Source organism: Haliotis rufescens, unplaced genomic scaffold, assembly GCF_023055435.1.
Source record: "Haliotis rufescens isolate VD_foot unplaced genomic scaffold, xgHalRufe1.0.p SCAF_7, whole genome shotgun sequence".
In the NCBI taxonomy this organism is placed as follows: domain Eukaryota; kingdom Metazoa; phylum Mollusca; class Gastropoda; order Lepetellida; family Haliotidae; genus Haliotis; species Haliotis rufescens.
This window is the reverse complement of record NW_025964361.1, coordinates 45,901,999-45,928,785: the sequence shown is the minus strand read 5'-3', so window position 1 is coordinate 45,928,785 and position 26,787 is coordinate 45,901,999.

The window sequence follows — 26,787 nt, the reverse complement described above, 5'->3', positions numbered from 1 at the left end:
TGTACAATATCAATTACCATATAAGATAATCTTGATTAAGTAGGCCAGGATCTTTAACATTTGTGTCGGCAACGTTAATAATGGTAGCTTGAAATATGCTTACCAACAATACATTAATTATCATTAGATCTTATTCTGGTACAGCACATTAATGTGACATTAATGTTTAGAACACCAATGTCAGCACTGTATCAGCTCTATCATGGAGTCTTGTAAATTATCGAATGTGGACCAGCCAGACCAATGGCCGGAAGCATGAACCATAATCTACACCATCGGGGCTCTGTTCCACTCAGGTGAATCATTGTATAATGTGTGGTAGAAGAAACTGTTCAAAACAATTATCCATCTACTTCGCTGTGAGTGGGGTAAGTCGTGATTTAGTAAGTACACTGAGGTAACAAGTGAGCACGTCTCTGACAAATTAAAGCTTGGGCATGTCTTCGTTTTAAAAGGGTCAATACCTTTTTCTATTCAGGACCACTATACACATGGGACATTTTGCGTGTGGCAGTGAGTTAACGGTTGCCTTACCATTTCCATTCCTGCTACTTTGCCCACAGCTGGATGCCCTTAGTTCCACAGTAAAGAGCAGAAACTTGGAAGATGCTCAAAGATGTCCTTGTGCTAATGTACCGTTTGTCAGCATGTTGTCGGAAATGAGATGCTCAATGCTGAAAGCCATTTCTTCACTCATAAAGATTAAACGAAAATATCTAACACATAAGCATATGTAAGAGGCATTATGTCATTTTAGGAGTATTGATTAAAGATGATTCTGTTGATGTTGAAATAACAAGTGTGTCAATTTACAAGTTAGGTAGCATCGAGTGGCAATAACTGTACAACCAAGATTTGATCTCTAAAGAGTTAATGCCGTGTGGTCCTTTTTACCACAATTCATTACAATTAATGGGCATTGTAAAATGAGTGAATATTTTGATTTATCCTATTCCTATAACGTTTCCAAATATAAACTGAGGCGAGGGATAACAACATTGATAAATGTCCAATGTATATAATATTCTTTATTAGTATTAACGAGAATAGAATCAATGTAATTTTGGTAGCAAATAAATCATTGCACTAATCGATCTTGTCTTCAATTCTCTGAACCTCTTGTACAAATGACCTTCACTAAGGTCAATCAGGGATGCAACTCAGAGCTATTCAAGGTCTATCTTAGTTCTACGAGCTTGGATCTTTTGAACATACGACCTTGACTAAGGTCAGTAAGGGTCAAGGAAGCTTGGAGCTCTTCAAGGTCGCTATCAATTCTACGAGTTGTGAAAGTATTGAAAAAGTTCAGATACATATAAATCTAAATGAGATGTGATAGATGGGGATACATTTTCGTTAATTAACAACTCATCCAAGCTTGCTGATCTTTACACACTGAATACCTTTTTATCTAAATAGATTTTATCTGTTCTTGAAGTAAGCAAAATATATTCATTCCATGTGATTTGATATATAGACGGCATGCTCCCATCTATGACTCGGTGTTCCTGTTCTGGAACCAATCATTCCCATTACATTTGTTTGAAATTGAAGATGTCGGATGATAAATCACGAGATTGGATTATCTTCAGTTGTCATGAAAGGTATGTGTAACCGCGTCCTTTGGTGACTAAACGTAGTTGGTATAGGGCCAGTCATCTATCCCAAGATGATTATGAACAAAAGACTAGAATCACAGTTGCGTTTATTGTGTTTGTATGGTTATGGGCGTGATTTGTGTATTGTGTTGGAAACATATCTCCAGGCATACAGTCCACCGGCATTGGTCTTCAGCAACCCATGCTTTTCGTAAGAGGCGACTGACGGGAAAGGGTGGTCAGGCTCGCTGACATGGTTGATGCATGTCATCATATCCCAATTGCGTGGATCGATGCCCATGGTGTCAATCTCCGGATTGTCTGGTCCAGACTGCCGTCATATAGCTGGACTACTGCTGAGTGCAGCGTTAAACAACAAACAAACAAAACCTTCTCCTGGGTTATATGTGTGAACATCTTTGTGTGATTTCCATGATATTGGATAGCTAGTTTTTATATCGGATGATTTATTTTGATCATAACGCGGTCCTATACACCCTATTTTAGAAAATTATTTAATCTTCATGGGTCTGTCGTTTGTGTGTTTACATTCTGGTGAAACCGTTCACCATTTATTCTGTTGCGTTTATGTTGACCCTCGTTTGTCGAACTACCCAATAATGATACGAATGTCAGCATAGGAGCAAAGAATCACATAAAACCGTTTGGAAAGGCTCGCATAATGCTCTCATTACAACAACTAACCTCACGTAATGAAAGCCGAAATCATTTCTAAACCCGCATGAGCAATTGAATAGGCTTTATATTGACATTAAAGGATCTGGGTTGATATTAGACATGTCTAAATGTCATCTGTCATCAAAGGCAGTGGAATCCATAGGTATATATGATTGCGCCCATAAATCCAGAACCACCTTTGACCTATTCATTGAGTTAGAACCATGGCGCGTTTTCGGACCATATTTCTTAATTAAAGACTCGAAGATGGCATCCCATGCTTAAGTGAGACCAAGGCTCGGGGCCAAATGGCAGTTCTAACACATCTTATTCGATCTTAAAATCACTTTTGCTTGTCAACTTACTCCAAGTTTTATAATGAATATCAAACCTACCAGTAAATGTTTTCTCTCCGTTTATACTGCACAGGCAATGTTTCAGTTTCATATTTAACATTAATTATGACGTATTTATGTAGACGGGGCATAGACACCTTTCAGGTTGACCTTTGTAATGTAAACTTGAATGATTTTTATCAACGAAATATTATAAATCACCAAATCTAACTCTGGAGCCTCACATATAAGAGCCTCACATATTAATGTTCACAACGCCAGTTGTATCACGGCGGCTTGTGAGAAAGCGAGTCTGGTCCTGCTAAGCCAGCTACAGAAAGCATAAGGGGCACTACTTCAAGCCATCGGGTCTCGATGGCAAACATTTGAATCATTAACATGTGTTCGGGATGAAACGCTTTACAATCTATCATACCATCATTATACCCTAAGAGTGTCCCCCGCCGTGATATTGCTGGAGTATTGCTAAAAGCGGCGTAAAACATACTCACTCACTCACTATACCCTAAGAGTGGTGCAGTACACTTTGTCGAAGGTACACTGAGGTAACACGTAAGAACATCTCCTACTAATTTAATTTAGGCTTTCTTTTCGCTATGACTGCTTGCTGTAACATTTCTATGTTTAAATAGGGTAAATAAAATAGTAATATGTATTTCACATGTATACACAGGCTAGGAATAATTGTGATCATGTGAATTTAAAAGTATCATTAAAATGATTTTCTTATTAAGATCATATTGACTATACCGCTTTACAGATCGATCTGTTAACACAACCAAACATATATCAAGGCAGATCTCAAACTATTTATATTTCGCTCTGTGAAACACCAAAATAATATGAGTTTGAAACGTTTGTGTTTTTAAGAAAACTTAGACACGCTGAGCTGCGTCTGCAGCCCAGGTCAACATCTCTACACGTTAAATATTCAAAGAAAACTTTAATGTTTCGTCTTTCTATGCAAACAACCATATGATAATTAAAATGAATTTAACCTTCGGATACAGGTACAGGTGGATAGGAATACCAGGCATTGTGCGTGTGGCAATGAGTTTACGTTTGTGCAGCCATATCCTTCCTGACTACTTGCACGCAGCTGGATGCACTTAGTTCCACAATAAAGAGAAGACAGGAGAAAGATGTTTAAAGATGCCCTGGTGCCAATGTACATTTTGTCAGTATGTTGTCGGAAATGAGATACTTCACTAAACGAAAATAACTTGCAAATGTCACAGCAATAATGTCACTTTAGAAGTACTCGTATTGATTACAGATTATTCTGATGGTGTTAAAATAACAAGTTAGGGAGTCAATTTACATGTATGTACTATGTAGCATCAGAACATTTGTGGAAATGATCTCTTAAGAACGTTTGATGTTTGATGAGCTCCCATGTACCATGATTCATTAAAATAATAATAATGTATTTTCCAAAGGTACTTTGCATACGCATCCGATTATTTGTTTAGGCTGGAGAGTGATAAGTTGATAAATGCCCATTTTATAGAGTATCCTTTATTGGTATTAACGACAATGAAATTAATGAAATTTCGGTACCTTATAAATCAGCTCTCAAATTATTTCGACTGGACTTCTTTGGATTCCTTGAACAAATGACCTTGGCTAAGGTCAGTCATGGAGGTAACTCTAGCTCTCAATTTTATGACTGAGGAGTCGTGAAAGTCTTGCCAAAGATCAGATTTGTATCAATCTCAAAAAGACTTGACAGGTGCAGAAACATTTTTTTTAATTAACATCTTCCTCATGTCGTCGTGTTCTTTGCACGGTGGATATTCTTTTATGTAAGTTGATTTTTGTGTTCCTGGAGAAATCAAAATATTTTCATTTCACTTGATTTGATTAAAAGACGTTAGGCTATGACTCGATGTTCCTGTCCGCAGTCGACGATCCAATCATTCCTATTGCCTGTCTCTGAAATCGAAGATGTCGGATGATACATCATGTGATTGAATTATCTTGTCATGACATGGATGTGTAATTATGACCATTTGTGACCAGACGTAGTTGGTATTTGGCCATCTACCTAAACCAAGATGATATGAGAACACAAGACAAGAATGGCTGCGTTTATTGTGTTTTGATGGCTACAGATATGATTTGTCTTGTGATATCTGACACCAGGATTAGATATTCTTTGATTAGAACACATATATCCAAGAATAAAATCCACCGTCATTCATTCTCCTTGGTTACCCTTATTTGTGTAATCAGCTTTGTGTTACTGGCCATGTTATTGGAAAGATTATGCCCTTTGCAGAGGATTTAATCGTAATAATGATATGATCATAATTACACACCCGTTTTGAAGGACAGGTGCCACATTTGGGGCAGGATACGCCCACCCTTTCGCGAACACCTGGTATCATAACTATTTTATAGTGATTCATAAACGCATGTTCATGGTATAGTTGGAATGGTACTAAGGACTTTTCTTAAAATTATGGAAAGGGGTTTGATTTGGTGGAATAGAACCTGTCTCAATTGCTTCTTATTTTAGAATGAAAGGGGATTGGCTGCTGAACATGAATTGTACATGGGTTGGGTTAAATCGTCACATGTTATGTGTCATGAATGTATTTTGACGTCGCAGTCATCAATAGGCCAGCTATATTGTTGGGGCCTGTAAATCACCTATTTTGGACCAGACAAGGATGGTTGGTAGCATGTCCACCATCCAAAACCAAGTCAAACAACCTGACCACACAACTAACATGTTAGCATTTTCATTTTACAAGGATAAGTTACTGAAAACCCGGAATCCCAACGGGAGACATTTTTGTCCTGGGTCATTGTAAGTCATTGTACACCATGGCCATGGAACGATAGGAACAGCCAATAGTTATGAATACCTTCGTAAAGTGGCGGCCAAATAATTATAGCTAACGATTAACATCTTCAGTCGACAATGCAAATACATTTCATTTTTAACACATGCATTGCTGACTCTGAACCCACCATGTTGTTCCTGGAGTCCAATCCGAAAGCTCCAATATCAACAACTTAAGAGTTAAGTACATATAAGCTACTTAACAAAAACGATTAAAAAATATACAGGTTCTTCATCTAGGTCGTAAACATATCATTAAGAACTCTTCCGAATATACATGTTCCTGGGATACCTGACCACCCAACTAACATGTTACCCTTTTTCATTTTACAAGCATAAGTTACTGAAAACCCGGAATCCCAACGGGAGGCATTTTTGTCCTGGGTCATTGTAAGTCAGTGTACACCATGGCCATGGAACGATAGGAACAGCCAATAGTTATGAATACCTTCGTAAAGTGGCGGCCAAATAATTACCGCTAACGATTAACATCTTCAGTCCACAATGCAAATGCATTTCATTTTTAACACATGCAATGCTGACTGAGTGAGACCCCACCATGTTGTTCCTGGAGTCCAATGCGAAAGCTCCAATATCAACAACTTAGTAAGTTAAGTACATATAAGCTACTTAACACGAACGATTAAAAAATAAACAGGTTCTTCACCTAGATCGTAAACATATCGTTATGTACTCGAATATACATTTTCCTACGCTACATGTACACACCACTGTTTCTGCATGGTGTGTTAAAATTGATTGCCATGATATGTACAGCATGTTTACGCTTTGCCTGTAAGGCAGGGCGCATTTGATATTTTACATGTTGCTATAGATCTGACGGCCGTGGGCTATGTCCTCGACAGCGTCTAAGCTACATAACATTAATATATATATGATGTTGGGTTTTACTTACATTTCTTTTAGCCATATTCCATGACAATATCGATTGCCATCATTATAATTCTATGTATTGCGTACATACCAGGGTGTCGTTGTACAAAACAACCTTAGCACTACGACAATTGTAAGTCTATGTTAAAGTATGGGAGTTTCGATCACCTTAGCGCTAAGATCGCTTTGTACAACGGCATCCAGGGCCCCGTTCCACAAATCGATCTTAGCACTAAGATGGTAGTAACTCCCATACTTTAACACAGGCTTACGACAATAATAGCACTAAGATCGCTTTGTGGAATGGGCCCCAGGACGGCATATGTGTAATAGGTGAGGTGAGGTGAAATTGGGTTTAACGTCGCGTCCAAGATTATTGCACTTATATAGCGACGTCATATGTGTAAAAAGTCTAAGGGCATGCAAAAAGAGGTATTGCTGGTTTAACAACATTCGCTGTATCCATATGTTACATCTCTCTAAGGCGTTTATCCACATAATGTGATGTGCGTGTACACCAGGATGAAATACTAAACATAATCAATCCTAGAGCGGGACGGTCGGGTAGCCTAGTGGTTAAAGCGTTCGCTCGTCACGCCGAAGACCCGGGTTCGATTCCCGACATGGGTGCAATGTGTGAAGCCCATTTCTGGTGTCCCCCGTCGTGATATTGCTGGAATATTGCTAAAAGCGGCGTAAAACCATACTTACTCACTCACTACATACAATTAGCCTCTCGGAGGCTCACTCACTCACTCACTCATTCCAAGAGCATGCGCAGGGCGGATAAACTAAACTGAGGTATTTACTTTCAAATTGGATTCAACCACAAGATTACACACTTTATCAAAATGTTACTTGGCGGAAACAGTAGACGATACAATGCAAACTTTAGGTCCAAAACCATGATACCCAAATCACAAATAGCACCATCGAATTACCATTTCTTGTTTGTTTCATTTAGCCACCAACAGACATGGGTGTAATCTTTCTTTACCTGGCAGTTCAGGTAATTGGAGTTCGAGCAGATTTAGTGTCCCCTGTGGTTAGCACGGGATGGCCTCGTGTTAGTTTCTGTAAATTCAAACAGCTAAATCGGATAGAGTTATCATATTACCGGCCCGCAGGTTATCACGCAAAGAGCAAGCTGCTGTAATATCACACCATCATTTTCGCCTAACGACGGGTCATAACCAATCACGTTGCCATATGATTTACTAATTTACATACTACTAACATATACAAACATGGCGTCTGACTGTATCGGTATGGCTTTGTCAACTCACGTGACAGAGCGAGCGCTCATGTTTCAACAGATAGTCAGTTACAACACCAACGCCTCGCCAACTCCTACAAGTGACATTCCAATAGATAAAGACATATTCTCCCACCTGTGTTGGCGGAATCGAAGGTCAAGGTTGGATTAAGCCACGCGATTTATGATGATGTAATCCACTGTTGATGACGTGTTTCTGGGCTTGCGTCACACTTTCCTCAGGTGCGATTTTGTGTGTGTGAATAGCAACTTTACTGCTTTCAGTACGTTGGTGTTAGATTTTTTGGTTTGTCTGAGGGATCTTATTATTAAGGACAAGTTTTTTGCATTTTAGCTGTACGGTAATTATGTCAGGGCTCTCAAGGAATTATCATATGTAGAGTGAGTGAGTTGGGTTTAACGCTGCTTTTAACAGTATTTCAGTTATATTGCGGCGTGCCAGCTTAATGTGGGAGGAAAGCCCGAAGTGATGCAGGTCTCAGACGTTTTCCACTCCGGTGAAACCCACGAGTACGGGTATGGTGCTGACAAACCTAGAAACATAATCGGGGCGAACCGGGATCCGAACCCACAATCATAGGTTTCTGCGTCAAAGGACGCAACTCTGCACAGCGAATCGCGGCTCCTTAGACGACTGGGCCACCCATGCCGCCTCATATGTAGAAGCCCTCGGTCTGTTCAACTGCACTTCGTCAGAACGCGGCAAATGACAATGACGTTATCCGTAAAATTCAGATTATATTTGCCTCAATGATGGTTTGTTTAAGGCCGCTTTCAGCAGCATGTCTTACAAACAAATGATTGATATTATGAGCAACGATCCACGGCGTCGGCGTTCTTTAACAGGGTATGAACCAAGTTACCGAAACTGACCAACTGATTCATTAAGTCGCCTCGTACGACCTGCATAGGTTGCTAGGGACCACCTCTAACCCGGAATTCTCATGGGAATCTTTGTACCCTAACCCCGGAATTCCCATGGGAATCATTGTACTCTAAACGGAATTCCCATGGAATCATTGTACTCTAGCCCGGAATTCCCACGGGAATCATTGTACTCTAACCCGGAATTCACACGGGAATCACTGTACTCTAACCCGGAATTCCCACGGGAATAATTCTACTATAACCCGCAATTCCCATGGGAATCATTGTACTCTAACCCGGAATTCCCATGGGAATCACTGTACTCTAACCCGGAATCCCCACGGGAATAATTCTACTCTAACCCGGAATTCCCACGGGAATCATTGTACTCTAACCCGGAATTCCCACGGGAATCATTGTACTCTAACCCGGAATTCCCACGGGAATCATTGTACTCTAAACGGGATTCCCATGGGAATCATTGTACTCTAACCCGGAATTCCCATGGGAATCATTCTACTCTAACCCGGAATTCCCATGGGAATCTTTGTACTCTAACCCGGAATTCCCACGGGAATCATTGTATTCTAACCCGGAATTCCCATGGGAATCATTGTACTCTTACCCGGAGTTCCCATGGTAATCATTGGAACGTAAAACACGTTTTATCCGGACCGTCAACCTTCTAAATATGTTTATCATATGCCTTTATGCCTTTTGCAAACTGACCCATATCGGCAAGGCTGTGTAAGGCTGTATTTCTCTGTACAAAGACATGGATCTTGTAGAATTCTGATCAATAATATTATCTTGTCCCAGAGTAATTTTAAAAAAAATAATAATAATTCGAAGTCTTTCAGTCTCCCTCTTAATACCAGGAATTCTAAAATCAATGTTAGATTTTATAAATGACACAACCTCACACACACCTTATAATAATATTATTTCAATCTATTATAAGAGAAAGCTTAGCCTTTATACAAATGTAAACTGAAGGCAAGATTAATATGCTTACTTCCATGAACGTACGCGATCCTGTTCGATCTTCACCGAACTACCTAACTAAGAAACAGCTCTGTGTCCAGCTGCCCTTACACAACTTGATGGTTCTACAGTATCCATTGGCACGTATGGGTATTCATAGTTAAGCAGAACATAGAATTTAATTTTTTTCTGTTACCTAAGTACAATGTAGATCACGCTGGAACTGCACATGCAAGGCGAGTGAATATTGTTTAGCGTCAGCAGTATTCCCGTTGTATCAAGGCGGTTTGAATCTGGATCAGGCAAACCACTCACTAAAAACATGAGCGACAACCCGTGCCATTAAGGTACACTGACATGCAATCACTGAAGTCACAGAATCTGATCGCCTGTCCTTGACGGTTCTGGCCAGGGCCCCGTTCCACTTAGTGCTAAGTCGATCGTAACTCCCATTCCTCAACACTGACTTACGACAGTCGTAGCGCTAAGATCGCATTGTGGAACGGGTCCCAGAAACATAACGTACTGGGGATCTATTCTGACCAGGATTTCCGGGGGTATCAGCTTTGACTTGGCTCTTTGGAGGTCACTGTATTGTCGTGAACCAAAGGAGGTAGATCCGAGATCACGTGGTACCATTCTGACCCGAAATTCCTCAGAGGGATGATTGAAGTAATCCCATTTTGTCAAGAAACGTTGAACATCTTGCAAATATCAAATATAGATCGAGGTATAAAACTGGCGAGTTAATCCGCCTGGATTAACAGGGATTCGTTGTGTACATAGTGCTGTGTCCTAGGGGTCACATAACGCTGAAGCACGAACTGACCGTCTGCCACGGTTACTTACTAAGAGACCTTGCTAAGGGGTCGAAAATTGGTGCCTTGGGTTTTTGTTTGAGACAGAATCAACCTTTTTTAAAAAAGGAGGGACTAGTACCATGTGTTCCCGTGTTTCCGTCAGGTGAACAATTGACTTGACTTTGCATGTGTTTGTACAGGGTGCCACTTGTGGGGAAGGTTACGCTCACTTTTTCTCAAACATCATGACTATTTGATAGTGATTGGACACATGCTCACGATATATTTGGAATCGTACAATGAAGATATTTTTTGATAAATATGTAAAAGGTTTTGTTGCTTATATTTATAACCCAGTTGATCTTTTCTAACGCAACAAAGAGTTGCAAGAAGTTCCGCATAAATTTTACTCATTTATATATTGCGTGTGAATATGGCTTACGACGCTTTTGGATGCATCCAAAAGAGAACATGGCCTCGGACACCAAGAAAGGGTTTCAAACATTGTTCCTACGTAGGGAATCGAACCAGAACTCTAAGCTATCGCTTTATCCACTGGGTTACCTCCAGCGATCCAGATCACATTTGAAGATATAACTATCAGTGAAGTATCTTGATGCGCGTACATCCCGAGACTGAATCGAAAGATAACGTCCGAATAATTACGTATGGGTTGAATGAGTGTAACACGGCAGAACACGCGACAACACGATCGAATTAAGCTTTTGTATTCAATAACAACATAAAGTTGTTACTGAGACACGGTTGCTAGTGAATAGGTTCACACTTTACAAAAATACAAGATTCTATTAATAAAATACAATATTATGTAAAAAAAAAAATTACTGATTTAAATTACTAAAATAAATTACTGATCAGTTGGCGAAAGTCCTTTCCTGGAGTAATATTAAAATACACTTTGGCTTATTGAGTGAGTGAGTGAGTATGGTTTTACGCCGCTTTTAGCAATATTCCAGCAATATCACGGCGGGGGACACCAGAAATGAGCATCACACATTGTACCGAGGTCGGGAATCGAACCCGGGTCATCTGCGTGACGAGCGAACGCTTTAACCACTAGGCTACCCGACCGCCCCTTTGGCTTATTGGCTGGTCTATCATTTGCATGATCTCTGGTCTTGACCAGCTGAACTTGACCCTCGATCAAGACATTTTTAAACCATTCTCCAGTCTTCTGAATTGTTCTTTATAGTCATATGATACTAGAGTAACAACAACTTATTACATACGATGACATGTTGAAATTATCAAAATAAATATAATTCAGCTAAACCGTGAAAAGTAATTATATATACGGTGTGTAACTATTTAACAGCAATCTTTAAACACGTGTTGAATCAAGCCGCATTTCTTTGGCATTTTCACGGGGCCTCCAACATGTCAGTGAACCCCATAAGAGAGAAGAGTTGGTGTTGCTATCAGTGTGTAATGAAATATCGCAGTGCGAATCTAAATTTATTTACACACAATGTCCGCGACCTCACAAATGGTTGCGCGAGTCAGTGAATCAGGTTTAACAAGTCTGTCTTTTAAATTCAACATACTTCGCGGTCGTGAAAAAACTAATGACAGTGAAGATATATATATCAAAATATCTATGCAAAAATAAAAAATAAAAATTATCATAAAAACGCTACTCCGGCAATGTATCTTTAACATCTATGTAAAAAACAATGAATTACCGTGTGTACTTTTAACATTTATGCACGTGTGTTGCTCTTAAAATACCTCATAATATTGACATACTTGAGTTTTTTCTTGCTTAAACGTGCATGTTCTCTTATTTTCATGTTTCCATGCATGAATTATCTAGTCGTGATTGATTCCGTAATATTCCTGACAAGTCCACACGATTTGCCCCCCAGCAGAGCGTTACAGGATCAGTACTGGCATCACACATGCATAAATCCATTGAACCGGAAAAGCACTTGAAAAAGATAATTACTCGAAACAGTAGATTTATTTTCTGCAATTGTTAGATGATGATCAAGACTGAAAACATTCACCGCAAATCGTTTTATTTAGAGGTTCGTACAATGATTGACAGAGCGTAATGAGGAATCCCACGTGTGCTTGTTGAAAACATTGATTATTTTTTATTCATCTGTACTCTTTGACATTCGTCGAGATGAAGGATAACACGAAACACATGGAATAAAACCAAATTTCACATTTAATTATGAGATTCATCGAGGTCAAGATGATCACAAGGAGAACCAAGAAATCGTTTCTGGTAAATTCGATAAATGTGTTATCGTATTTGTAAAAGCACAGCGGTAGGTTTTTCAGCATTTTTCAGGGATGAGAAATAATTGGAATTGGAGACACCATCGGAGCGAGAGCTAATGCCACCAGGTGGTCAAGTCGTTCAGTGATGGTGTAATCTTGGATCATGCAAGAAACTAGGAAACAAAATCAGTTTCTGCACGATGGTGACTTCCATGTGCCTCAGCTGTTTGTAGAAGTATTTGTGAGCGACATATGCTTTTGGACCATCTTCCCGAGGCAAGAGAGTTAACTGACTGTAAAAGTCCAGTTTCCAGTTTTCCACTCATGTATGATATAGTCCCTTTGTTCTATTTCATAAATGGAATCCAATGTAGAGTGACGCAGCAGTTAACAATAATCCAGCTATTTCACGGCGGTTTGTAGATACTGGAGTTTGGGCCGGACAAAACAGTGGTTGATATTATGAGCACGTCCTTCGCCGTCGGGAATCACCCAAATCACCGAGTTTGATCACCCGATCCACTTGGTCGCCTCTTGCAACAAGCAATAGTGTGTTGGTGACCTTTCTAACCACGGCTCCCAAATACAAACATCCAGAGTAGATGAGCAAGTGAGAGGTTACAGTAGTTTGGCAACATCCAACGATTGAGGTCTCATTCTGTTTTCTTTCCAGACGAGCGAGTGAATGTAGTTTATCGCCGCACTATTCCATCTATTATATCACGACGGCTTGTGAATTATGCGAGTCTGGACCAGACAAACCAGTGATTAGTATTAAGAGCAACAAGTCAAAGAAACGCAAGCAAACACATCTTAGAATTTTGACCGCTCGATCCATTCTACTATGTGTAGGATCGTGTTGACCAATTCTATCCAGAAATATGTGAGGGTTCCAAAACGAGCACGCTTACTTGCCTATGGAGAATAATTTGAAATAAAAAAAATATGACCCCAGTGCAATATTTAGTTTCAGGATCAAGGCTTTAATCACATTGTACCAGGAGTTCCTGAAAACAGTCATTGAGTGACCAGACAATTGTTGTTGGATAAAACGCAACCCGGGGTGTCAAGATAATAATAACAATAAAACATTTAACCTGAGACACAATAGTTTCAGGAACAGTTTAAAAAAGAAAAAGAACAACAACAAAAACAGTCATTGAGTGACCAGACAATTGTTGGATAAAACACAACCCATATTTTTCAGGACACCCGGGATGTCAAGATAATAATAACAATAAAACATTTAACCTGAGACACAATAGTTTCAGGAACAGTTTAAAAAAGAAAAAGAACAACAACAAAAACAGTCATTGAGTGACCAGACAATTGTTGGATAAAACACAACCCATATTTTTCAGGACACCCGGGATGTCAAGATAATAATAACAATAGAACATTGAACCTGAGACACAATAGTTTCAGGAACAGTTTAAAAAAACAAATCAACAACAACAACAGCAACAAAAAACAGTCACACAAACACCCTCCCCTTCCCTCCAAACATCTAATTGTCCGTCCCTCATGTCATTCTATCGTAGCTGCACGCAGTTATTAGTTGATAACTCGTACACTTTCCATCTGTCTTGGTGCAATCAATACAAACAAAATATATACTTGTGTAATTATTATATACGTTACGTGCATAACTGCAAGCAGAACACACCATCTACATTGGTTACATTTACAAATTGTACCCATGTAATAGCATAACGTAATTGAGAAGGACCTGGACGATTTCAGGGAGTCGGCTTTTTCATCGTGGCTTATGAATTACCAGATATCAGCGAGGCACTCTGCAAATTAGATAAATTACTTAAGTAAAGATTCACATACTTTGAACAGAATTTTGACTGCTGCAACATCAACATCATTGACGTTCTGTAACGTGTATTTGACGTTACAAAGGCTTAGACGTGGGCTCCATCCTGTAACCTGGTGTAATTATAGATCTCTTTGATACGGCAAAACATCTAATCTGTGAGGTCCCATCCATCACCCAAAAGTAGCATAAACCCCTGGCCTTTCGAGATCGTATCTAATGGTTAAACCAAGACATGATACGTAATTCACCTTGAACTTCTATCACTCGTAGTCTAAGGTCGTATACCACCCAAGCGAGTAACACGCGGCCAATTTCTACTGATAAGAAGTCATTTTACGCAAGATTTGACATAACTTAATCAGCCCTGTTCTAGCCAACCGCTACCACGTCAACTGGCAGGTGCAGACGAATTAGTTTGCCTGGATTTAAAAGGCAGACAGTCGGTGAAATCAGGTTTCATTCTGATCTGACTTGGGAAGTATCCTGAATTGAAAACACCAGCGCGGAAGCCTGAAACTTGCCCGTGGTAGTCAGCTACTTTGCGATCTTTTGATTTTGATGAATTAGATGTGATCAAGTGATTCCGTTCTATTGGAATTCCCCCCGTCTTGAGTTGTTGGCACTCCGAGGGTAGGGATTAAGCGGGATAGCGAGGCATACCAGTGTCAGCCCCTAAATGTAATAAAGATGCCTGTTAGGGTTGCTGATGTAACTCTACTGCTAATATGTGCACAAGTCTGATTGACTCTTATTGTGTTTGGTACAAGTCGTGGAAAATTTCGTGCACATTCGTGTAACCTTGTAAACGCATTATCTAACTTACAAGGACCCACGTCTGTTGATTGCAAATACGTCCGAAAGGTTTGAAAAATGGAAGTGAATCTCAGAAGAAACTCGAATAGAAATTGTTCTTTACAAGTGGATTTCCTCAAAATTCTTCATCCGAAAGGTTTGAGAAATGGAAGATGGATCTCAGAAGAAATTTCAATAGAAAGTGGATTTTATCAGATAAGCCTCATCGTTTCTGCAACCCCTGGTACTTCCAGGAAGTTAAGGAATTTAGAAAAGGTCCACATTTAGCCTTCAAAGAGAAAACTTGTTTTGACTTTACACGGTTACTGTCTACGGTGTTATGTGGGCGGTGATTTGATGAAGTTTTATGTTCATATTATTTGTGTTACCTGTTATACCCTTCCAACTGGGAACGGGCACTTTTGTTTTTTCAGGTCGGCATCATGCTATTTGGACACGTTAAAGAAGCACACGAGCATAGAACTTGTAGAATAATCCGTATCAGCGACGTAACCACGCTGGGTCTTTTGTCCCGAGATCAAACGTACAGGTGTTCCTGTTCTCGATATGATGTCTGACTTGTTCATATGTTTCTAATGTGTTGAGGTGAGTAACGCCCGGCGCCGTCAGGATACGATTCACAAGTCTGTCACCGTTCGAATTTAAATAGTAAATAGAGTGAGTGAGTGAGTTGGGTTTAACGCCGCTTTTAACAGTATTCCCGTTATATCACAGCGTGTAAGCTTAATGTGGGAGGAAAGCCCGTAGTGATGCAGGTCTCAGACTTTTACCACTTCGGTGAAACCCACGAGCACGGGTATGGTGCTGACAAACCTAGAAACTTAATCGGAGCGAACCGGAGATTCGAACCCACAATCATAGGTATCTGGCGTGCCCAAGACGCAAATCTGCACAGCGAATCGCGGCGCCTTAGACGACTGGGCCACCCGTGCCCCCAGGAAATAGAGAGATAGGGACTTTGTCTAAACTGAGTTCTAACGAAACAAGCACGGATGGCCATTAAGCGCTTTACAGTATGTTCATGTTCTTTTCAAGAATTGAATTTTCTCTATCGGAAGAAATTTGTAAGGTTTGGTCATTTGGTCCTTGCAACAATAGACAACGTCAACGCCAGAGAATAACCAGTCTCGATTATCCGCCGAAACAGATTCCACTGGGCGTAAACGTCAAAATAGCTGTGAAAATGACAGAGTGTTCCCGAAAGCAAATCATGCCTTGAAGAATACATTACCTTTAGAAAGAAATTGTGTCATTGATTTCGACAAACACAGATAGTGATAATTGGAATTCTTATTCATATAAATCAAGTCCTATTAATTTCATGCAATACATTAATTATTACAGGTTTCATATTGATTACTCTAATCACACAAGTACAAATCTCTGAATCACACAAGTACAAATCTCTATCATATTACTTGATAGATTTAAGGAGGGTTTGCTTGTATCAGCCTGCGTGATATTGATACACGTCGGCCTCTAATAGACACATTCCTCTCTTTATGCATGTCCTGACATGGAGAGCGTACTCCATCAAGATTGATGGACAAGAAGAGGTCATGCTCGGTTTAGTCCAACTACTCTGATTTGAGACCCTGATTTTAGAGGAGAGCACGTAGGGCACACCAAGTGCATCAAAGATGTTCTCATTGGCATAGACTCTAATATTTAGTTTGCATTTCTAAAGAATTCATAATGATGTACATCCACTTAAGACGAGAAGATATCACTTAGGAAAATAACGAGACTCGTGTGAATGGGCTGACGCTGGTGTGAGCATTAACTTATACAAAGACTCAATGAATGTATTAAATGAGTGTATTTACACACTTTTCTTCAGTTTTGTTGACCTAATGGTAATTACAAAATGTGAAGGCTTGGGAAAATGACAATTTAATTTTATGGTATATATTAACTATACAATAGAAGCTATTTGAATAAATTTGTGTTCGCATGTTATGACTGCATAATTTATAAAAAGTGCATTAATAAAATATTAATGCCGTAAAGAACAAATATATTAAGATCGTTACCCGAAATTGAACCAACCATATCTTAGCCGATGTAATATACAACATGGACCGTTCACACGTATTCACATGATACTAAGATGACGTTTTGGTAAGGCAGTGATGCGTCAACGTTTATAACAAATATACGTCGACTAAAGGACATACACACAATGACATTATTAACGATAAGGGAATAGTAGGACGTCATAATAACAGAGTGAGTGAGTGAGTTTGTTTTTACGCCGCTTTTTGCAATATTCAAGCAATATCACGGTGGGGGAAACAGAACGAGCTTCACACATTGTACCCATGAGGGAATTCGAACCCGAGTCTTCGGGGTGAAGACCCCTGCAGACATACCAAGACAGTTGATCTTAGGCAGCACGAGTCAACGTCATGCAATAAACTGAACATAAACGTATTGGCAAACATACTAAGATGGTAGGAGTGCTAATGCAGTATTAAAACAACGTAACGAGATAGGGTTATGATAGTATAATGCTAATGAAATACTAAGACGAAGGTAATGTAACGACAGCAGCACGTTAACACTATGATTGACATACTAAGATAAGGCAAAAGCGAGTAATATAATAAAATATACGTTTACGATATAACATACATACAAAACAAGTAGAGCATGTGAGACAACGTGACGAGATAGACGGTACGATAGGCGTCTAACCGGTTAAGTCAACGAAAAGTCATAATTCCTTCACGCCAAGGTCAATATATGTTATTTAACATGTCCATGAAGGTATAACTTAGCAGGTGAGGTGAAATAGGGTTTAACGTCGCGTCCAAGATTATTGCACTTATATAGCGACGTGCCACGCACGTGTGTGTGTATGTGGCTGCTTGTACTGGTATGGACTGATGCCGATATATAGTGCTATCTCACTGAGAAACCATGCCGCAGTTTACCATGAATACCCCACTCAGACACAGTATACTGACTCCGAGCCGACCAGTCCTTGTTTTAGCCCCTTAATACCGAGTGCCAGACAGGGTAACAACAAGTACCTTCTTTTAACGTCTTTTGGATTACGCGGCCGGGGATCGAACCCAAGACCTTCCGCTCTCCGGGCGGACGCTCTACCATTAGACCACGGAGGCGGTCTGTAACTTATGAAGTAAAGCTCGCTAATGCTTCGTAAAATGATATTTTGTCAGTCCACATTACACTCTCGCTTGTTTAAACGCAACAATATGAAAAATGTTGGCTCATGATTATGTAAATTGTCTGTCGCTTGGTCAAAATTAATCATCTTCCAACTTCATAACACTATCCAATTGAAGTCATTTTGATATTATTTCTCAAGTGAAAGGCCTATGAAAAAGTGATTTACATAATCTTTCATGTTTCATCGTAAGACGATAAAACTTCAAGTGACAAGTATGTTATTTATTGTCTAAAGTGCCAACGCGCGTGTCCAAGGTCAAGAAATGTTTCTGACATTGACGACATTCCCTTGTGTAAAACATGATGTACGATGGGATAAAAGTGACTTAAAACAGGTGCCTTGTCCGCGAAGCATGGAATAACATTTAAGGCCGAAAACTTTTTTTGTTCTCGTAATTTGTTTCTGGAGAAAAATCGATGCAGTGACCCGATAATGCGCTTTCAGGACTGTTCTACTTAAAGTAAAGTGCTGCAAATGTATGTCGCATGAAACGCAGCACAATCCTGCGATATAAATCAAGACATATACGATTGCACAACTCATAGCTGAATGGAGATCTCTCACCATGAAACTAGCTGTTAGCAGGAGGAGAAGAGAAGGACATTAATGCATGTTCCAACAGAGGAGAAATATGCCTTCACAAATCATTAAAGGTGGGATTCCCTCTATCACGACGTCTAAGCCTGTCTGACTGATAATGGTTTCACGGAGACAACTGAGATCATATGCACAGTCCATTTTGACTGGCAAGACTTGTCTTTCATAATGAATATTAACGGAGTGAGTGAGTTGGATTTAATGCCGCTGTTAACCGTATTCCAGTTATATCACGGCGTGTCAGCTTAATGTGGGAGGAAAGCCCGAAGTGATGAAGGTCTCAGACGTTTACCACTTCGGTGAAACACACGAGCACGGGTATGGTGCTGACAGACCTAGAAACAGAATCAGGGCAATCCGGGATTCGAACCCACAATCATAGGTTTCTGGCTTGCCCAAAGGACGCAACTCTGCACAGCGAATCGCGGCGCCTTAGACGACTGGCCCACCCGTGCCCCCGAATATTAACGGAAATGTCATCACTATATTACTAACATGAGAGTGAATGTCTGCTCATTGTAAACGCCTAAGTCAGCAATATTGCAGCCACATCGCAACAGTAATAATTTAGATTTGACCAAATATAGTAAAACATGCCACTTCGTTGGGTTTTGATAACATACAATAGTCTTACAACTGAATAGATGCTAATATAACAAACATGAATCGTCTTGATAAATTTATATGATGTATCAGTGAGTGAGTGTATGTTAAATACTGCAGTCAGCGATGAGTCACGACAGCCTGTAAATTATAGTGTGCGGAACAAACTAACCAGTGGTTGATTCAAAAGTGACAAAATATCTACCAAAAGCAGTGTCCATCGAACGACCATATCATGAGCATGTGCTTATGAATCACTATAACATTGTGATGATACCAGGTGTTCGCGAAAGGGTTAGCGAATCCTGCCCCACCCGTGGAACCCGTCACACACACACACACACACACACACACACACACACACACACACACACACACACACACACACACACACACACACACACACACACACACACACACACACACACACACACACACACGCAAAGGAAAGTCAACTGTTCACCTGAAAAAAACACGGGAACAAAATGGTACCAGTCAAAATAGGTAATTGCATCGGACGTCATTTATATCACTGGTTCGTCTAATTTGGAAACCGTCAAAGGTTGTAACCATTGTTCGACACAAAGGGAAAGCTTACCAATGGAACGTTGAAGCCATCCCTCTTGTCTCTTGTGGAGAGTTTTCACGTGACTCTAAATCTTTATGCACAGATCTAAATATGAGACTGTTTCACTGGTTTCAAAGATCTCTAGTTCAGGTGGGTAAATCAGTGGAAGGTAGTAGGCTATTTTGCCATTTTTAAACGATATCAGATCATGGAAATGCTTAACAATTCAGTTAAACGTCTTGGACAAATTGCCTTCTTTTCATTTTGATAACCCGAGCAGAAGTTCTGATTCATAGACAAAAAGAAACAGATCAGTAAGAAGGAGACCACAATGGGTGCCCATGGAGATGCCGAAGTCTTGCCTAAATGTCCCCAACTTCCGCCTTGGTATCCATGCCTGATCCTGACACCCCAATTCAACACTGTGAGGTAAAACATACAGGTGCTTGTGAAACATTGGTATGACCCCCACTCAAACACTGCGAGATAACACATACTGGTCTTGTGAAACATTAGTTTGTCCCGATCCCCACTCCAACACTGCGAGGTAAAACGTACAGGTGCTTATGAATCATTGGTATGTCCCGATCCCCACTCCAACACTGCGAGGTAAAACATACTGGTGCTTGTGAAACATTGGCATGTCCCCCACTCCAACACTGCGAGGTAACACATACAGGTGCTTGTGAAACATTGGTATGTCCCCCACTCCAACACTGCGAGGTAACACATACAGGTGCTTGTGAAACATTGGTATGTCCCCCACTCCAACACTGCGAGGTAACACATACAGGTGCTTGTGAAACATTGGTATGTCCCCCACTCCAACACTGCGAGGTAACACATACAGGTGCTTGTGAAACATTGGTATGTCCCCCACTCCAACACTGCGAGGTAACACATACAGGTGCTTGTGAAACATTGGTATGTCCCCCACTCCAACACTGCGAGGTAACACATACAGGTGCTTGTGAAACATTGGTATGTCCCCCACTCCAACACTGCGAGGTAACACATACAGGTGCTTGTGAAACATTGGTATGTCCCCCACTCCAACACTGCGAGGTAACACATACAGGTGCTTGTGAAACATTGGTATGTCCCCCACTCCAACACTGCGAGGTAACACATACAGGTGCTTGTGAAACATTGGTATGTCCCCCACTCCAACACTGCGAGGTAACACATACAGGTGCTTGTGAAACATTGGTATGTCCCCCACTCCAACACTGCGAGGTAACACATACAGGTGCTTGTGAAACATTGGTATGTCCCCCACTCCAACACTGCGAGGTAACACATACAGGTGCTTGTGAAACATTGGTATGTCCCCCACTCCAACACTGCGAGGTAACACATACTGGTGCTTGTGAAACATTGGTATGTCCCGATTCCCACTCCAACACTGCGAGGTAACACATACTGGTGCTTGCGAAACATTGGTATGTCCCGATCCCCACTCCAACACTACGAGGTAACACATACAGGTGCTTGTGAAACATTGGTATGTCCCGATCCCCACTCCAACACTACGAGGTAACACATACTGGTGCTTGTGAAACATTGGTATGTCCCGATCCCCACTCCAACACTGCGAGGTAACACATACTGGTGCTTGTGAAACATTGGTATGTCCCCCACTCCAACACTACGAGGTAACACATACAGGTGCTTGTGAAACATTGGTATGTCCCGATCCCCACTCCAACACTACGAGGTAACACATACTGGTGCTTGTGAAACATTGGTATGTCCCGATCCCCACTCCAACACTGCGAGGTAACACATACTGGTGCTTGTGAAACATTGGTATGTCCCCCACTCCAACACTACGAGGTAACACATACTGGTGCTTGTGAAACATTGGTATGTCCCGATCCCCACTCCAACACTGCGAGGTAACACATACTGGTGCTTGCGAAACATTGGTATGTCCCGATCCCCACTCCAACACTACGAGGTAACACATACTGGTGCTTGTGAAACATTGGTATGTCCCGATCCCCACTCCAACACTGCGAGGTAACACATACTGGTGCTTGTGAAACATTGGTATTATGACAGATAATGGGTTGACAAAAGATGCTCTAACACTGTTGTTACGTAATAGCCTTACCAAACACACAATTTCCAATACTGTTTTAGACTGTTCAGGGTTTAATTATGTTCAAAATGAATGTCACGTAACTACTTTGTACAGAATAGTTTCCACTTCGAATCTAGAACATTATTATAATGACAATCCATGCGTTGATACATTCGTAAAATGAATGCCGTAAAATGCAAGCTTCAAACTTTCATATTTATATTTCATGTGTTGCCTGGCAGTAGGGATTATTTTAAGTTTATTTGTAGTGATTGTCAGTGGCAGCAAAAGAGTGAAGCGCTGGTAAAATGTCGAGTACCGCGGGTGGGTGGAGTTTTTTATGCTGGTTGTTTACAAACATGACGTTCGAGAAGAGAGACAAGAGGGCAGTTCGAGGGCTTTTGTGACCCAACTTTCATTCTTATATACTTGCCAAGTGCCGTTGTAATTATTTTTAACTATTTGAAAACACGGAATCCCTGCCAGCTTCTAAGAGTTCTTCGGATTTAAGAACCGAGACAAGCTTTTTTCGACAATGAATCATTTTGGAAATTCGTGAGTGCATTTTACATAGCGCTGCTGCCACTAATGCTACCCATGGTATTGTCTTTAGTGATCGTTAACAAAAAACTGAGTGTTTTAATACAATATTGATTACACATAGATCTTGTGAGGTTATTTACTGATTTCTCGAATGTGTAATAATCGATTTTCTTTCAATTTGAAATTCACCTCGAAACACATGCTACGATGCTTCGAGTATCACTCAAATCATACCTTATAGCTTAATGCTCCGTAACAAATAAATTATTTTTAAACGTTTAATGTTGACACATAGGTCCCGCGATAAGCGTGGGTACTACCAAGACAAGGATAACTTCCAACAATAGTAACGAGTTGACGTGAAACGACGTTATTACCTGTCTCAAACATAACTTCTAAAACTATTAAAGGTACAGCGTGAAACGATGTTATTACCGGACTCAAACATAACTTCTAAAACTATTAAAGGTACAGCGTGAAACGATGTTATAACCTGACTCAAACATGACTTCGAAAACTATTAAAGGTACAGCGTGAAACGATGTTATTACCTGACTCAAACATAACTTTCAACGTTGTCAAAGGCTTTGCATAAAATAATGTTATAACATGACTCAGACATAACTTTCAACACTCTTTAAGGCTTGATGTGAAACGTTGTTATATCCTGATTCAAACATAGCGTCCAAGTGTAGTAAAGGCTTGGCGTGAAAGGATGTTATAACCTGACTCAAACATAACTTCTTACACTATTAAAGGTATAGCGTGAAACGATGTTATTGCCTTACTCAAACATAACTTTAAGCGTTGTCAATGGCTTTGCTTTGCATAAAAAAATGTTATAACCCGACTCAGACATAACTTCCAACACCTTTAAGGCTTGGTGTGAAACGTTGTTATATCCTGATTCAAACACAGCGTTCAGCACTATTGAAGACCTGACGTGAAAAATTTTATAACCTGACTCAAACATAACTTTCAGCGTTGTCAATGGCTTTGCATGAAATAATGTTATAACCTGACTCAGACATAACTTCCAACACTCTTAAAAGCTTGGCATGAAACGTTGTTATATAATGATTCAAACATGGCGTCCAACAATATTAAAGGCGTGGCGCGAAATTATGTTATAACCTGACTCAAACATAGCTTCCAAGTGTAGTAAAGGCTTGGCGTGAAAGGATGTTATTTCCTGATTCAAACACAATATTCAGCACTATTAAAGGTTTGACGTGAAAAATGTTATAACGTGACTTAAACATAACTTCCAGCACAATTAAAGGCTGAGCGCGAAATGATGTTATAACCTGACTCAAACAAAGCTTCCAAAACTATTAAAGGCTTGGCATGAAACGATGTTACATCCAGACTCAAACAAAGCTTCCAAAACTATTAAAGGCTTGGCATGAAACGATGTTACATCCAGACTCAAACAAAGCTTCCAAAACTATTAAAGGCTTGGCGTGAAACGATGCTACAACAACACCAGGCGTCATTTAAGGCCCAACGTGAAAAACTGTTATATCCCGATTCAAATATACCTTCCAACACATTTGAAAGCTAAACTTGACCCAAAGATCATTGGCGACGCTAGTTATTGAAAATAGCGCCTTTGTCCGATTTCTACTAGTCTAACACACTTATTAACCTACATGTACCACTTATTTTCTGTTTTAGATGCCACTTCTAACTTTGGAAGAATCATTGTAATACCCAGTAGAGACTGAATTCTAAACTCTTCTGGCAATTGCTGTAACTAGTGGAGCAGGATCGATCCACAACCATAGCGACATATAAGGATCCTCATATGATACACAAGCAACACTCACGAGATCTTTCCAAGTGGACTTTTACACCCCCATGGGCTTAAGACAGTGCTATAATAGAAAATAACTCCCAACATTGTTAAAAGTCGGTATGCAACGTCGCCATACTCAACCAAACCCGCGCCTCCAACAATGTGTTGGACCTCACACTAAAAAATGGTTTAACCAGAAGAGTTTGATCGATCCATAACTATAGCGATACAACGTATCCACATGAGATGTTCAAAAAGCACTCCAGAGGTTTTATAGCTGACTTGACAATGTTGTTCTCTCATGTCTGCTGATAAATCTACAACAGAATCAGAGAAGCATGTACACACTATACCACTGACATCTCCTCTGGGAGAGAAACGCCTGAATTCCCAGTCATAAATCCACATGCAAACCACCAAAACATATGAATTATAAACCTTAGTCACGCGGTAAGGGATGTTTGATACACTTAATCTATGAAATGAATGTTTTTTATTGCTAATGGTGACGGAGAGGTCAGCTCGTAGTGGAAGTCCACCTGAACGTACTGATGAACTCAATATGAAAACAACATTAAATGCATGTGTGGATGCTTTCAAAACTATCAGCTTAATTCAATGGTGTTTCTACATGACGAATTCATTTCAAAGGAACGTTGAATTACTCTAAATTAACACATTTACATGAGTCTAGTTTGTATTACACACAAAAAAAATAATTGCTATTTAAGATTGTGTTACTGTTGGTGAGGGATTAGATTATTATTCACTAAACTATTCACCGTATTTTTGTTATAATATGATACATTTATGTTTTAAAAAGCAGATCAAATACACCTGTATATTAATGGCAATGTTAACGTTTGCTTTAAAGCTCAAAGGTCTTTAAACATCCACTACACTTGACTATTACTAAGAGGCACGGAGTGCCGCACACTAATGTTGTATTGTACTTTGGTGGTCTTCAAATGGTGAATTGACGTCAGTTATCTGCCTTAGGATGTCAAGGGGATGGCTCGGCGTCATGACAGACGTTATCGACAACTCAGATGGCACGGAAAGCTGGAATATTTCTTACAAGTCTTTTGTAGCAATGCGATAAGACACTGTCTTTCCCTGACACATTAGATCGATAGGGAATGAAACATGAAGCTGATTACAGACACAATGCGCAGCCAAACACCGATTACTGGCATATCCTAGGATAATAATGAAATAAGCTTTATGCTTTCATAAAGAAGATGAAGATGGCATCTAACGGTATTTGGATCAGCTACGTGGTAGTGGTGGGTTAGCATAGCTTGTCGTTGCATGTTATTGATGTTGTCGATTCCCGGGGCACAACAGTGCGAGGTTATTGAAGTTTTCCATCCTTAGGCGTGAGTTATTGTGACAGTGTCCACATGTGCGATCGACTGCTGTTGTTTAAGCAGATGTGTTAGATGTTACCACTGAGGGGATATGAGTTTAGACAGGTAGAGAGGCACTTATTTGATGCCTACCTACTGGCATAAAGTAACCAATTGCTTTTTCAAATTGCATAGATTCTAGTTTCTCTACATGTTTGTGAAGTATTGCTGTTGACTCGAGTGAGTGTCTCAGGTCTATTACGGCGTGTTACATTAATATCCCAGGTAGACATTGGTGCTCTACCGGATACTTCTGTATTTGACAACACAAGTCCGTCTGTTGGTGCACAACGTTTATTCAATGATGTTATGCAGCTACATCATGTCCAAAAGCATGATCTCCATGCAATTAGGGGGCGGTGGGTAGCCTAGTGGTTAAAGCGTTCGCTCGTCACGCCGAAGACCCGGGTTTGATTCCCGACATGGGTACAATGTGTGAAGCCCATTTCTGGTGTCCCCTGCCCTGATATTGCTGGAATATTGGTAAAAGCGGCGTAAAACCATACTCACTCACTCACTACATACAATTAGCTTCTCGGAGGCGTACGAGAGCCAGCCTGCTTAGCCGGTGTCCGAGGGTCAAGTCCCGACTCACAGAAAGCATGGTCAAATCACTGACAAGCTGCCACGTATCGGATACCATAGCCCTCTGGTCAGTCTGCAGTATTCAGCACCTTACCCACAATGTCAAGTTTCAGTGGCCAACCGGCCGTTCTCTAGCGTTAATTACCCGCTGCCCCGCACATGTGCTGCTGGCCATGATAATGATACCACAGCTGCTGTTATAATTTGTAT